Genomic DNA, 13,260 nt, shown 5'->3' with positions numbered 1-13,260 from the left:
CAGATTCAATTCTTTTTCCATTCGTGATCATTGTACTTCTAGTCCTTTGTTAGACACTGTTCTGCTGCAGCCTAATCTGGCCACCTTGCTAGCCTGCCTGCCCCAGGCAACCTCTTCTCATTGACTTAAATGTATTTGTTGTTTTGTACCTGCTGAGGACCAGGTCCCATCATTAGCCCACACAGGGTGTCAGGAATCCTCTGCAGGGCTGAACTTGAATTCTTCAGGTGGCCTCATCTGTGTCACTGAGGGTCTCCCATCTATCTTGATGTGTGGGGAGCTTGTTGTAAGGCCAGCTTTCAAGGGGGCACCCTCTGGTTTCTGTTGCCACTTCCGGTAGAAAGAACAAAAGATGGCAGGAGAGTCAGAGACACAAACCATTCCTTGAATATTTCTTTAAAACTGCACTTTCCATGTCTGAATTACTTCCCTTAGGCTAGGTTGCCTGTGTATGAACCAGTGTTGATTTTTGCTTTATTTGGAAACTAGAGGGCATGGTCCCTGCAATTCATAGCCAGAGGAGCAGAGGGACAAGGTTCTGCCGCCTAGACAAGTGTGCAAGACAAGCTTCGGCGAAGCTCATGGTGGGGTGAGGGGACAGGTACATCAGAGGGGAGCTGAGCCATAGACAGACTCCCAGCAAGAACTGGCCCGCACTCTCAGGGCTCTTGGACTCGGGGTTCAGCTGTGCACGCTGACATCATTTTCTGTCCCTGGAGGAGGCTGCTGCTCAGATGATGAGCAGCCATGCATTTGATCAAGGAAACACCCTCTATGTCAGCACTGCAGTTAGTCACTGATGTAGATGAACCTTGTCACATCCAGTGGTAATTCAGAGGAGCTTTGCTGAAGAAAAGGAAATGCTGGTTCCAAGGAGCACAGGAGCTCCATGTTTGCCGAGAGGGGAAGTGCCCTGGGATTTCCTGAGTGTGGGGAGAAAATATCAAAAGCCTCTTAAAGATATTTATTTAAAGCTTATCTCAGACATCTATTTGTGGGTATGTAATATACTATTACAACATTTATAACTTAAAATTGAGGGCAGATGGTAAAATTCTCTGGTGATAGGATTCTTGAGCAAAAGATTTGAAGAGCATTGCTTTAGGGCAGTGGTTCTCAGAGTGTGGTTTTAGGGTCCCTTGGGCTTTCCACAAACTTTTCAGGGGATCTGTAAAAGGTGTTTTCACAATAGGCAAATTATAGTCTAAGATATTTTTCACACTCATTCTTTCCAAAGTGTATAGTGATGTTTTCTAGGGTCTGCATGGGGTGTAACATCACAAGTCAGAGGCAGAAGCAGGTATGAGAATCTAGATGTGTTCAACTAAGCCAGGCTCAAAAGTATGCCTTCTTATTTCTTCAATGCCAGCCTTCTTATTTCTTTTTTTAAATACAGATAGTGTAATAGAAAGTATTATTTATGTTAACCTGTGGTGGTTTCTTAAAGACCTTTTAAAACTTTTTCTCAGTTTTAATTTTTAACATGGTAAGTATCCATACTTAGATAACCAGATATCTAGATATTCTCTGGATGGAATAGATGACAAGAAGCCCCACATAAACCAAAGCTTTTTGGCATCCTCAGTAGTTTTTAAGCACACAAAGAGGCCTTGAGACCAAAGCCTTTGAGGCACTGCTTGCTGTGGTGGAGGTCTGGTGGACTGGTCCAGGTACTGTGGTGTAGGAGGATGGCAGCATAGGAGTCTGGGGAGGATCACTCAGCAGGTGGGTAGGGGGTGGGGGCGTTGTGAAGGCCAGGGCCATCTTTTTCCCTTTGCCCGAGTCCCATCTTGCCCACACATCCTGTGCCTGCTGTAATCTATGCCGCAGCTTAGATGTGTTATTGTGTATGAAATAGGCTTTTATGGGAGCCCCTGAGGCCCTAAGACCAATCCATAGCATTATTTCTGTGGGAAAAATCCATTCCTGTAATCGAGTATTGGTGGACTTGACAAAGTTTTGGAACACAGGCCATTTGGAGGTTAGAGACTGAGTTTCTGTGCAGGTCTCCACAGCAGTTCCTTTTTGGCAGTTACTCTGAAGAACTCTTAAATGGGAGGAACTATTAGAGGAATTCAGTTGAGATGGAAACAGAAAGGGAAACATCTGGAGTATCCTGTTCTTTCAGTCTCAGACTTGCAGGATGAAATGTGAAAAATCTAGTTTATTGTTCTATTGGTATAGGGCGATTAGAACCCCAAATTAGTTTCAAACTGATTTCTTGTCAATGTGCTTTTTTTTTTCCTTCAACTCCTTTTGGTAGAAAGTATCAAATGGTGGCATCCTTAAAAAAATACATAGATTCATCTGACAGACCATGCAGGCTTTAGAGAAGATGTGATACACAGCTGTTTGGGAAAGCAATTAGGCATCCCCTCTTAAAGGATGGGCATGTCAGTTCTTAGCAGTTTCCCCGCTAGGCCTAGCGGAAGAAGTGTGGAAGTATGTTCTGGGATATATGGACAAGGCCATTCATGGCAGCATCATTTATAATGGTACACATGGGAGACAGAGCAAATGTCCATTAATAAGATTGCATAAGTAAATTTGTGGTATAGTCATAGAACAGAGCATTAAATAAAGCTCTGTGTGCACATCAATGTAGATTAACCATACAAACCAAAGGCAAATCACAGGAGGATTCATATAGTATGATTGCATTTACACAAAGCTCAAAAACAAGGAAATGAAGCAATATATCATGTAGCAATAGATTAATAATGTGAAGGCTATCAAGAAGAGCAAGGGCATGGTTACCCGAAATGTCAGCACAGTGGTTATCAGGAGGTGGGTATCCTCAGGCCGGGGCAGGGAGCCTTCTAAGGTCTTGGCATGTCCTGGTTCTTTTTTTTTTTCTTCATGTCCTGGTTCTTAAACAGGATGGCGGTTTCAAACATACACACACCTTTGTGCACACCAGACTGGTACTGTCTTCTAAGTGGGGCCTGTGTTGCCTAGGCTTTCATTTTAGTAGCTGAAAGAATTAGAAAAATTGATTTGAAAGCCTTTTTGCTTTACCATAAAGTGAGTAATTGAATATTTAAAGGCATCGGGGCTCTTAGATTTTATTTACTATAATACCACCTACCGTCCTGCTCCTGTTTTGAGGTGATACCATTGCAGAGTTGGCTGATGTTGTGCTGGCAGCATCCACCTGGGGTGGTTTCTGCAAGGAACAGAGGAGGAGAGCTTAGAGTGGTTTCTCATCACTTTAAAACCTTAATTTTGAATGAGTTCTGTCTTCACCAGAATGGGCTGAGGGTGTGGCAGCCACAGACAGTATGTGTACAAAGGCCAGCATTTTTCTGTGTGCACAGCCAGCTGTTCATTGCACTGTTACCCACAGTTCTAGGCAGAATGGGAAAACCCTGTTTGTTCTTGATCGTCTATTAAAAACAGAGCAGGATACCCTCCAGTTCCATCCATGTGCTGAATGAAATAAGTCAGGGAAAGACAGTCATCGTATGGTTTCACTCATACGTGGAATATAAAAAATAGTGCAAAAGACCATAAGTGAAGGAGGGAAATTGAATGGAAGAAATAAGAGGGAGACAAACAATGAGAGACTCTTAACTCTGGAAAACAAACAAAGGGTTGCTGGAGAGGAGGTGGGTGGCGGGGGCGATGGGGTAGCTGGGTGACAGGCATTAAGGAGGGCATATGATGGGATGAGCGCTGGGTGTGTTACTATATGTTGGCAAATTGAATTTCAGTAAAATTATAAATAAAAAAGAAAGGTGGAAGATGAGGATGGAGGGGAAAGTATGGTCTGTCTATGCCTTCTGGCCTCAAGTAGCCCTGTAGCGTGAGAGAGTGACCTCCTATTGGTTACTGCTGTCCCAGAGGCGGGCCAGTGCAGGTAGAGGGCCTGGATGTGGGAGCCAGAGCCCTGCCGCCTGGCATCCCTGCGGCTCCAATGGTCACTAGCAAGCTCAGGGCTCCAGCTGGCAAGGCCAGAGGTAAGAGCTCTTGCTGTAATCCCTGCCTTTCCCACTTTCAAAGCAGAAGGAAAGGAATCATTGCAACAATGGACAGGTCTTTGGCTGTAGAGGGGCGTGAAGTGAGGAGGTGTTGGAACGGGGGAGCACTTTGTGGGTTATTTAAGTTTTTGTTGCCACTATTTTAGTGAGAGGAGGTGATCGTTTAAAAATTTTTTCCCTTCAAGTGACTTTACTGGCTCATCTGCTTTCATTTCATTTGTACTCTGATTTGCCCTTCCCACAATGGGAACAGGCTAATCAGCAGCATCCTGAGAACACTCAGGTGCCGGTGGGTGTTGCTGTGTGGGGGGAATGAGGGTCGGCATGAACTGCTGAAAGCTCTTAGATCAGAGAGCGTTCTGACTTTTGAATCACCTTCCAGTTCTTTACAGTCAGTTCAGGAGGAGGACATTGCCAATGTTCATCTGTCATGGCTGTTGATTTTTAAAAGTAAGTGGTTTCTTTTTGCTGACTTTTGACAGTAACCGGACATCTCAGTCTTACTTTTTTTTTTTTTTTTTTTGAGTAAGATGCACCTCCTTATAGAATGCAGAAACGGCAGGCATTTCCTCAAATCCATTTACTTAAAGCACTTACCAAATGTATACACCTAAGAATAAGTGGCTTTCTCAAATGTCAGTGGTAATCATAGTTAATGTTGTTGGCACTGTTTGTTCTGTGATGTGGTGTGTTAATTGGGATCTCATTTCACAGATATGGAAACCAAGGTGCAGAGGGACTGAGCCATGCGTCCACTGGATTCCTCCTGGGAGTTGGCAGACCAGGCAGCCAGGGTCCAGCCCTGGGTCTGTACTAGACGTTACTAGTACCTTGACAGTTTTCTTTTGAGTTGTGGCACTGTTGCTTTCAGGTGATGTCCACAAAATGTGCTGCTAACAGAAGTGAGCAGTATAATCTCTTCCACACACCTTCGTGCCTGTCATTTTCCCTTGGAAGGAAGTTGTTTGTAACCCTGTGCTGTCCTGTCCTCGGTCACGGGCACCTGGGCAGCAGGTGTCACGTAGCTCTCTGTGCAGAGCACTGCAGAGGTCTTGCGGTGCATGAGCTGGAGAATGAGTACTACACATCTCATTTTAAATGTCCTTATTGCATTGCTATTTGCATTTCTATCCTGAGTTAATTTGGGAAAAAATGCTCCTTGGCAGATACATATTGTTTCTCTGTGGGAACGTAGCAATTAGGGAATTGGAAAAGGAACAGCAGGTTCCCCAGCCTACAAGGCATACACCTTTGTGTTTTACCCCACTCAGGTTGGGTACTGCAGGATAAGGGTGTAAGGAAATAAAACCCGCCATGAGGTTGTGCCCCCCCCCCCCCCCCGCCCCATTCTGGACTGTGGGACCCTTTGGAAGGCAGGAGGAGGGTGCCCTGTGGCACAGGCCCAGGTGATACCTGTCAGTTTTTCCTGTAGCGCTTCAACAGGAGCCCAGGTAGGATGTGAGTTACCCGCACATAGGTGGAGCTTCTTCACCTTTTGTGTGGGTTGTAGTCCTGCTGGAGTGGTGGTGGCACATTCCCCTGAGTCTGTGCTTGGCTTCTGCTTGCTGAATTCCCATCTCGTCTTCCAGTGAATCAGAGGAGGCACCACTAAGCATGAGCTGGTAACCTGAAATGTGGTGAGTGCCTGACAGTGACTCCTTCCAGCAAGCTGCCCTGTACCCATTCCGTGAGCGGTCATGCCCCTTGGACACTTCTGTCCCTCTACCTTGTGAATTTATACCTTCTTCTCCTCCTCAGTGAATATGCATAAAAATGTAAGTGGAGATGAGCCAGTTCACATTAAATACATTTTTATGTCAAAATTTGTTTTCTTATCTGTATATCTAAATAATTTGATTTAATTAAACACATTTTAAAACCAGAATTTTAGAAAACCTCCCTTTGTATGGATACGCAAAGGGGATTTGAGCTGGAGAAGGTGGGAGGAGAGGTAGTTTGTTAGAGAGCGGAAGTGACTTTCACTTTGCGTTTTCTTTTTACATTCACAGATGGCATTTCTTTTCTCAATTCCGGTAATTTCTTCAATTTCTTGTTAGGAATCTAACAGGGAGGTAAATGGTAGGAACCTTTTCACTGGAATGGTTTTTTTCCCTCTGCTTGGAAACGAGGGCGAGTAAGGACACCAGAACCTGAATGAGAAGGCACTTTATAATCTTAAGAGCTGGTGAGTCCTAAAGGCTGAACTTGCCCTCTGTGGTCTAGGTGTAAAGCAGGTCTGTGCCCAGTGTTGGCCTGGTCCTTCTCTCCACGTGTCCTCAGAGCTAGCATACTTGTCAAGGCATCAAATCTCATTATGGCAAACAGAAGGATCGGGAAGAAAAATCCAAACTTTAGGTTGTACTCCAAATTCAGCCTGAAAACAAGTTACAAAGCATTGGGGTTTTTGTTGTTGTTTTGCTTTTTTGAGTTGTCCTTACTTAGTGATGACAAGAGTTGCTTCTCTAGGGTTCTTGTACTGTTTGTTGGTCAGTAGACATCTGAATATCAGGACTTAACTTGTTCCGATTTGTCTTCTCAAGTACCAGATGTAGCACAATGTATTTCTGATATGTTCAGAAAAAGATGAAAACCGTTATCAAAGCAGAGTAGGGTAGCTGACACCTTAGGCAGAGTAGCCACGTGTTAACTGTTGAGTGGGTTTCTAATGATTAAAACATCACCGTGTTAATCTTTGAACATGTTATTTGTATTATTCACTCCGATGCTGTGGTTTTGTCCCTGGAGCGAGGGTTTCTGACCCTTTCAGAATGGTCCGGAACACCATTTTTTATGTCAGGGACCTAGTTTTTAGTGCTTGTGATTGATACAAAATTTCAGTGACAGAAGTAATACTTCTAGGTGGGTTAGTCTAATCACAACAGTATCTACATCTCTCTTAGAAATAACAGTTACGTGTATCTGCAAGACATTTGTCTCCATCAATGTGTCACGTACACATTGTTAAGGCCACTGTTATTCTAAATGTGCGTTTTATTTTGTTTTAGATTATAAGCTTCTTAAAATCAGAACATACCATTTAGGGGGAAAATCTCTAGGACTTAAGAGAGCACTGTGTGTAAATATGAATGCCGAGGGATTAAAAAACACAATGCTAAGCTTCATCAAAGGCCTGGCTGGTAGAAAGTTCTGCCAAATTCTTTGTGTTATTAAAGCTATATCTTTCTAGTGAGTTTATGTTGAAATTGGAAATGGAAGTAACTTTTCAGTCCTTTTTTTTTTTTTTTTTTTTTTTTACTTTTCAGTCCTTATATTAAAAATTGTTTCTTTGTGGCATTTGCCTTGCATGATACATTAATACAAGGGTAAATTAATTAACTGAAGGGTTTTGAAACAGAATTGTACATACAATAACTTTGCTGACTACTTAACTTTAGGAGACATTTTGATATTTCGTATATGTGTGTATGTAATTTAATGTCCCTTAATACAGTATTTCCATTTGAATATAATCACTGCTCAATGAAGTTAATTGCTAGATTAAGACACTCAACCTTGGTTTATTTTTTCTCCATGAATGGAAAACTTATCAACAAATATCTTGAAGGTAGACAGGATTGATAGGCATTTGCTGATGACCCTGGAGGAGGACCTCTGGGTGAGTAATGTGCTCTCAGTGCTTACCCCAGGCTTACAGCCTTTCTTTAGCTATCTGGGCAAGGGGAGATATTCCAAAGGAGAACCTTAACATCGTAGGGTGGACAGAAGGAAGGCTGGCTTGGGGAATACTGATTTGGAGAGAAGCTGAAACCAAATTTTAAACCCAAATCTTGATTCATTGATAGAATTATATCCCTTTATCTTAAATTTATAGACTAGCTAGAAAGGTTTGGCTCTGCCTGTTTGCTTGATGCGGTTTCTGTTCCTTCATATTCGTGGTCAGTAACAAGGGAAGATGTCAGTGGCACAATGCAGGTGTTCTGGGATGTTACTATTTGTGATACATAACACTTACAGAGGGTTAGCTTGTGTTTAAGTAATGTGGCAAAAGACATTGCCATCTGAGTACTTGGCCTAGTGCAGAGGGACCTGTTGTCATAACAACAGTACGAAAGAAAAAGGTGTTCAGTTTTGAGTTGCCAGGCATATATTTGCCTTGCTGGTTCCCTTATGCTTATTTTGTTTACAGACTCTCATGATGAGAGCACTTCCGGGTAACTTGGAATTCTTGGGTGAAGATGTGACCGCGACCAGAACCCACTCAACCCACCGCAAAGGCAGGGCCCTGAGGCCTGTGTCTTCTGCTTGGAAACCACTTCCCTGAAGGCCTGCATTCTGTTGGTTGTTGAGGAGGTAGAATGAAAAGCCACTGAGTGATCTTTTCTCAAATCACAGCCTGGTCTTCCCACCAGAGAAGCTTTTTATAATCGGTTACAATTTTGGTGGTTAGGGCAGAAAATACCTTTTTAAGTACATTGTAAACAATTCCAAAGTAAAACTTTCCCTACTTTAAAATGTAGACCAAAAATATACAAATGTGATTTTATGTATTAGTCACTGAATATACTAGACAAAGAAGTAACGCAGTCACCTAAGCCTTCTCAAAATTGAGTGTGTGTGGCAAGTTGACTGCTTTGGACTCGTTGCTTTATGTGATAACATGGATACCTTGCTCAGAACTCCAGATTGTGGACTGCCCCTTAAAATGTCTAGCTGCTCGAAGTGGTATGAATCCCAGGGTCGAACCAGCTAGGCATGAGGCTCTTACATGTCCTGTGGCACTCTGCTGCAGTGAAGCCAGGCTGGGAGATGACAGGCAATGGCCTGCCTTCTAATGGGGGTGGGGGCAGGGCCCCCAACAGGTATTTCTTTAGATAATTACCATGCAACATGATGAGGTTTTGGGTGCAGTTAGAGTGCCGGATGGGGGATCAGATCCAGCAGTGGGGACACACGGCAAGACTGTACAGAAGGAGTGGTTCTGGTCTGAGTGTTCAGGAATGTGAAGGATGTGTGGGCTTGTGCATGGGGAGGGGAGGGAGTGCTTGAGGCTGTGTGGGAGCTCATTGGAAAGCAGGGATCTGTGGTACCTGCAGGGGTAGGTGAGGGAGAGGGTAATGAATGGGGTTGTGAGGCTGCAAATGTCAGCAGGCTTGGATTGTGAAGGACTTTGGGGGCATGCCCAGGAGTTTGGGTTTTATCTGAGGGCTCTGAGGAGCCACTGATGAATTTTAGGGAGGAAAATGATGAGATAGGGGTTTGGGGAGAGTGGAAGAGTGGATCAAAGGGAATCCTGCACCTCCTTTAGGAGACTACTGGCCAGTGGGGCAGGGAGACGCAGTGCTCCATTTAAGCATAGAGCCTACAAGAGTGCATGAAAGGGTGGGGGGCAGGGGGAAGCCCGGGTTCCTGGTTTGGCTGTTGGATAGATAGATGGTTCATGGGGCCAGGTACTGTGCTGGGACCTAATAGCAGGGAACAGGTTTGTGGAGACCATGATGAGCACAGGTGGAGATGGTTGTACCATAGGCATGCAGGAGCCCCATTTTTCTTGACACCTTTTTTGTGCCAGTGCTGGGAGTCTTCTGCTTGGTCATCAAGACCCACCGTAATCACCTCCACCCCATATATCCTACATCTTACAGGATGTCTTCTCCTATTGTGATCCCTCTGGCCCTGGTTTTTCCATACCAAGTGTCTGAACACTCCTGTGTTGCTTTTGCAAACACACTGAGTGTACAAGTCCCTCCCTGTCCCCCCAAATCAGTGTCCACTGAACAGAGTTTTAATATCACTAATTTATATGACATCTCTGTAATTGCTTACAATAATCAAAAAGATCTCTACATAAAGGAAAAGGAGAATTACATATAGCTTTATTTTTCAAAGCCTTTTGTAAGAATGCTTTTGATCTGCATGAAAAAAATATGGGGATCCCTGGGTGGTGCAGCGGTTTGGCGCCTGCCTTTGGCCCAGGGTGCGATCCTGGAGACCCGGGATCGAATCCCACATCAGGCTCCCGGTGCATGGAGCCTGCTTCTCCCTCTGCCTGTGTCTCTGCCTCTCTCTCTCTCTCTCTCTCTCTCTCTCTCTCTCTCTCTCTCTGTGACTATCATAAATAAATAAAAACTAAAAAAAAATGAAGGCCTAAGGATTTTTTTCTTTTCTATTTTGGTAGAGGGCAAGGGTCTACCATGTATGAAATGTTGTAATGATTAAACGTGGTTTCTTTTAGCAGTCAATCTTGGATGATTTGATCTAAATCATTTCATTTGACAGTGATCAATTTCTATCAGTTGTATCTCTGTGGATCATTTGATACAAACTAAGTTTCTAACTAGCTTTTCAGAGAGGCTGCTTCTTTACATACAGCAAGCCTTCCTTGGAGTAGGTATCACAGAATAAGTAGGCACATGTCTATATCTGTGTGGATACATGTGGCTTAGGATGGGTGACTGGAGTCCCAGAGTACAGTGTGGACGCTTTCCCCACAGGCATCTCCTGATACTCTTAGAGGCACAGATGTATGTGTTCTTTCTTTTGGTGTTAGGCCAACATGAGGATGAAGTTTCTCTATGCTTAGCCATGGCCGGTCCTTGGGGGTACAAAGATGAACAGCACATCTGGTACATGGTTCTTTTTGGTGTATGAGATTGTAGGACAGTAAAATCCCCTTTAATAATAATACTACTTTTTTGACTATTAGAATATTCCCTTCCATTGGTCTGTTATAGTTTTTAATTAAACTTGAATACGTAGCTAAGACATACTTAAGATCATCAAAATTAAAAATTCATTATTTCATTTACATTAAAATATATGTAATAGTTTAAAAATATTTTTTGTTAATGGTCTTTTGGTTATTTTGGTTTGTCCTCTGTGTTTTGTGCTCAGGACATTAAAAAGCCAGAGCTATTTTAAGTTGAAATGCCCTTTACTTCCTTGGATCAATCAAACTTATGCTGCTTTTTCTTCCTTAAGAGTATGATGTTACATTACGGACTCTTGCTTCTAAAATTATGTGAAGGGATAAATTAACCAGTCTGACAGTTATTATAGCCATAAAGGTTTAGGTAAAAATTACAGTACTGCACTATGAAACCCCATCTGTATTCCGTGTGGTGGTCTGTGAGCATGCCCATATTCTTGGTATTTAATTCACTTGACATGCATTTTATATGTTTGAATGGTAGTTATATATTTACATAAAAATATAAGCAGTACATTATATTTTGATGTCTTTATGCCTTAGTAAAAATGACATTTATATAATTTGATTTTATGGCCACCTTTCCCCCTCAACATTTTCATAGAGGATCCAGGCTAGTTAGAAATGCTTCCTTCCTACACACCACTAGCCTCACTGCGTGCGTGGTTAAAGCCCCTGAGAGCACACCCACGGTGGGCCCCGCACCGCCGCCCCGTGCCTGTGAGCGATGCTGCGGGGTCGGGGTCGGGGTCGGGGCTGCGGCTGGCTGCCCGGGTGACGTCACCTCCGCCGGCGGCCGCTGCGGATTCCTCCTCCGGCTCCTTGTGCTCCAGGTGCGCGTGCGCCATGCCCCATGCCCCTGAGTGAACTAATGAGTAAAACTAGGTAATTACCGCCAAGGCTTGGTGCTGAGAGTAGCCCTCCAGCTTCCTGGTTAGTGTTCCTTTCTGCTGTTGTCTCAAGATGCTGCTTTGTTTATGAGCACGTTCTTAATTCTGCGCACAGACCTGTGTCTCTGAGGGTGTAGGATTTTTTCAGCCACTCCCACTTGCGGCCTCCCCATCGAGTACTAAAGTAGTAGGACTGACCGGCAAATGAGGCCTTTGGAAATGGATGAAGAGCACAGTTTGTCCTGTGGGTTGGCTTTTATTATTTTAATTTTTTTTAAGATTTATTTATTCATGATGCTCACAGAGAGAGGCAGAGACCCGAGGGGGGGAAGCGGGCCCCCTGCAGGGAGCCCGAGGACTGGATCCCGCCCTGGATCCCGCAGCCCCGCAGCCCCGCAGTCCCCGATCGGATCGCGCCGGGGCCAAAGGCAGGCGCTAGACCGCGGAGCCACCCAGGGATCCCCGGTGGATGGTCTTTGAAAGACCAAGGGCAGGAGGTGAGGCAGATGGTTAGGAACACGGCAGCAGTTCATTTCCTTCAGCCGGATGATCAAGAGGTAGCTCTGGTGTTTTTCTAACTCTGTTTTTACTTCAAAAACAAACAAAAAAACCGACTTGTTTAATTTGAAGATGACATAAAATCTGAAATTACTAATATCTGCCAGTAGGCCTAGGAGAAATAGGGATTTAAAAAAGAAATCACCCTGTATCCTGGCTTTAAAAGTTTAAATTTTATTTACGTTTGACCTCATTTGGTTTATTTCATCTTATTTTTTTTTTGACCCTTATATTAAAAATACTGTTGGAATAATGTGCTTCTTGCTCATTGTAAAAATATTTCTGTGGTGCTTTTTCTTCTTAAAGTAAGAGAACTTGTGGGTTGTCATTCCTTTTCTGTTTGTTGTTGTTTTAAAAAATCTAATACTGAGAAGAGACCAAATGAGTAAACATGGTGGTCAGCAGTGACTCACTCCAAAAGGCATTTGATAACAACAATACAGCACCTACTCACAGAGACTCAGGGTGAAAAATGAGAGATTGATTTGGCCAGTGGAGTATTAGATAGTTGAAGTTTCAGACCATTGATTCAAGTAAAAGATTTTCCATTGTTAAATGCTGACTTGTGGAATATTTCCTCTCAGGGCAATGTGTTTAATTTCCTTGTTATAAATATAACACATAGAATAGGAGTGGCCATTTGAAAACACTGAGCTTATATTTCGTAAACTTAAAATGCAAAGTACTAAGGAACATTAAAGTGCTTGAGTAGGAACTCGGGGTCAAGAAGCTGGAGAAGTATGTTTGTTCATTCATTCATTCATTCACTCACTCATTTATTCACTCATTCATTCAGCCATCAATCCATCATGTGTTTGTTGACCACCCTGTGCCTGGTCCTGTCTTAGGCATCTGGTATATAGCAGGAAACAAAAGAAATCCGTCTTCTAGCTTGCAGGCCAATTTAGAGGAATAGAGAGAAAAACTAACCTCTTGATGAGCAACATAATGCTTATAATTTTAAGAAATATGAGCAGTTTGGAAGCAGGGGTGTAAAATGTACCTCAGATTGACATGCTCTTGAACCAAATAGCAATTTAAAAGGTGATAACAGAGGGGCATCTGGGTTAAGCATCAGACTCTTGATTTCAGCTTAAGTCATGATTTCAGGGTCCTGGGGATCAAGCCCTACATTGGGCTCCATGCTCATCGTGGAGTCTACTTG

At 43.4% G+C, this 13,260-nt stretch overlaps 1 protein-coding gene and 1 long non-coding RNA gene across 6 annotated transcripts in view; one reads left to right on the top strand and one right to left on the bottom strand.

The window, feature by feature from the left end:
• TRIO (trio Rho guanine nucleotide exchange factor) overlaps positions 1-13,260 on the top strand; it is a 354,351-nt gene that overhangs the window by 103,964 nt on the left and 237,127 nt on the right. The gene's annotated exons all lie outside the window — the stretch shown is intronic.
• Positions 1,526-12,141, bottom strand: LOC125754287 (uncharacterized). Its single transcript, XR_007408080.1, has 3 exons — positions 11,541-12,141; positions 3,089-3,166; positions 1,526-2,974 (listed from the first exon to the last, which is right to left on the bottom strand). It is a non-coding gene; the product is annotated as an uncharacterized LOC125754287 (long non-coding RNA).

The sequence above is a fragment of the Canis lupus genome, chromosome 34, assembly GCF_003254725.2.
Source record: "Canis lupus dingo isolate Sandy chromosome 34, ASM325472v2, whole genome shotgun sequence".
Lineage (NCBI taxonomy): Eukaryota > Metazoa > Chordata > Mammalia > Carnivora > Canidae > Canis > Canis lupus.
The sequence above is the reverse complement of the archived record's forward strand: the minus strand, read 5'-3'. Positions and strand labels throughout refer to the sequence as shown.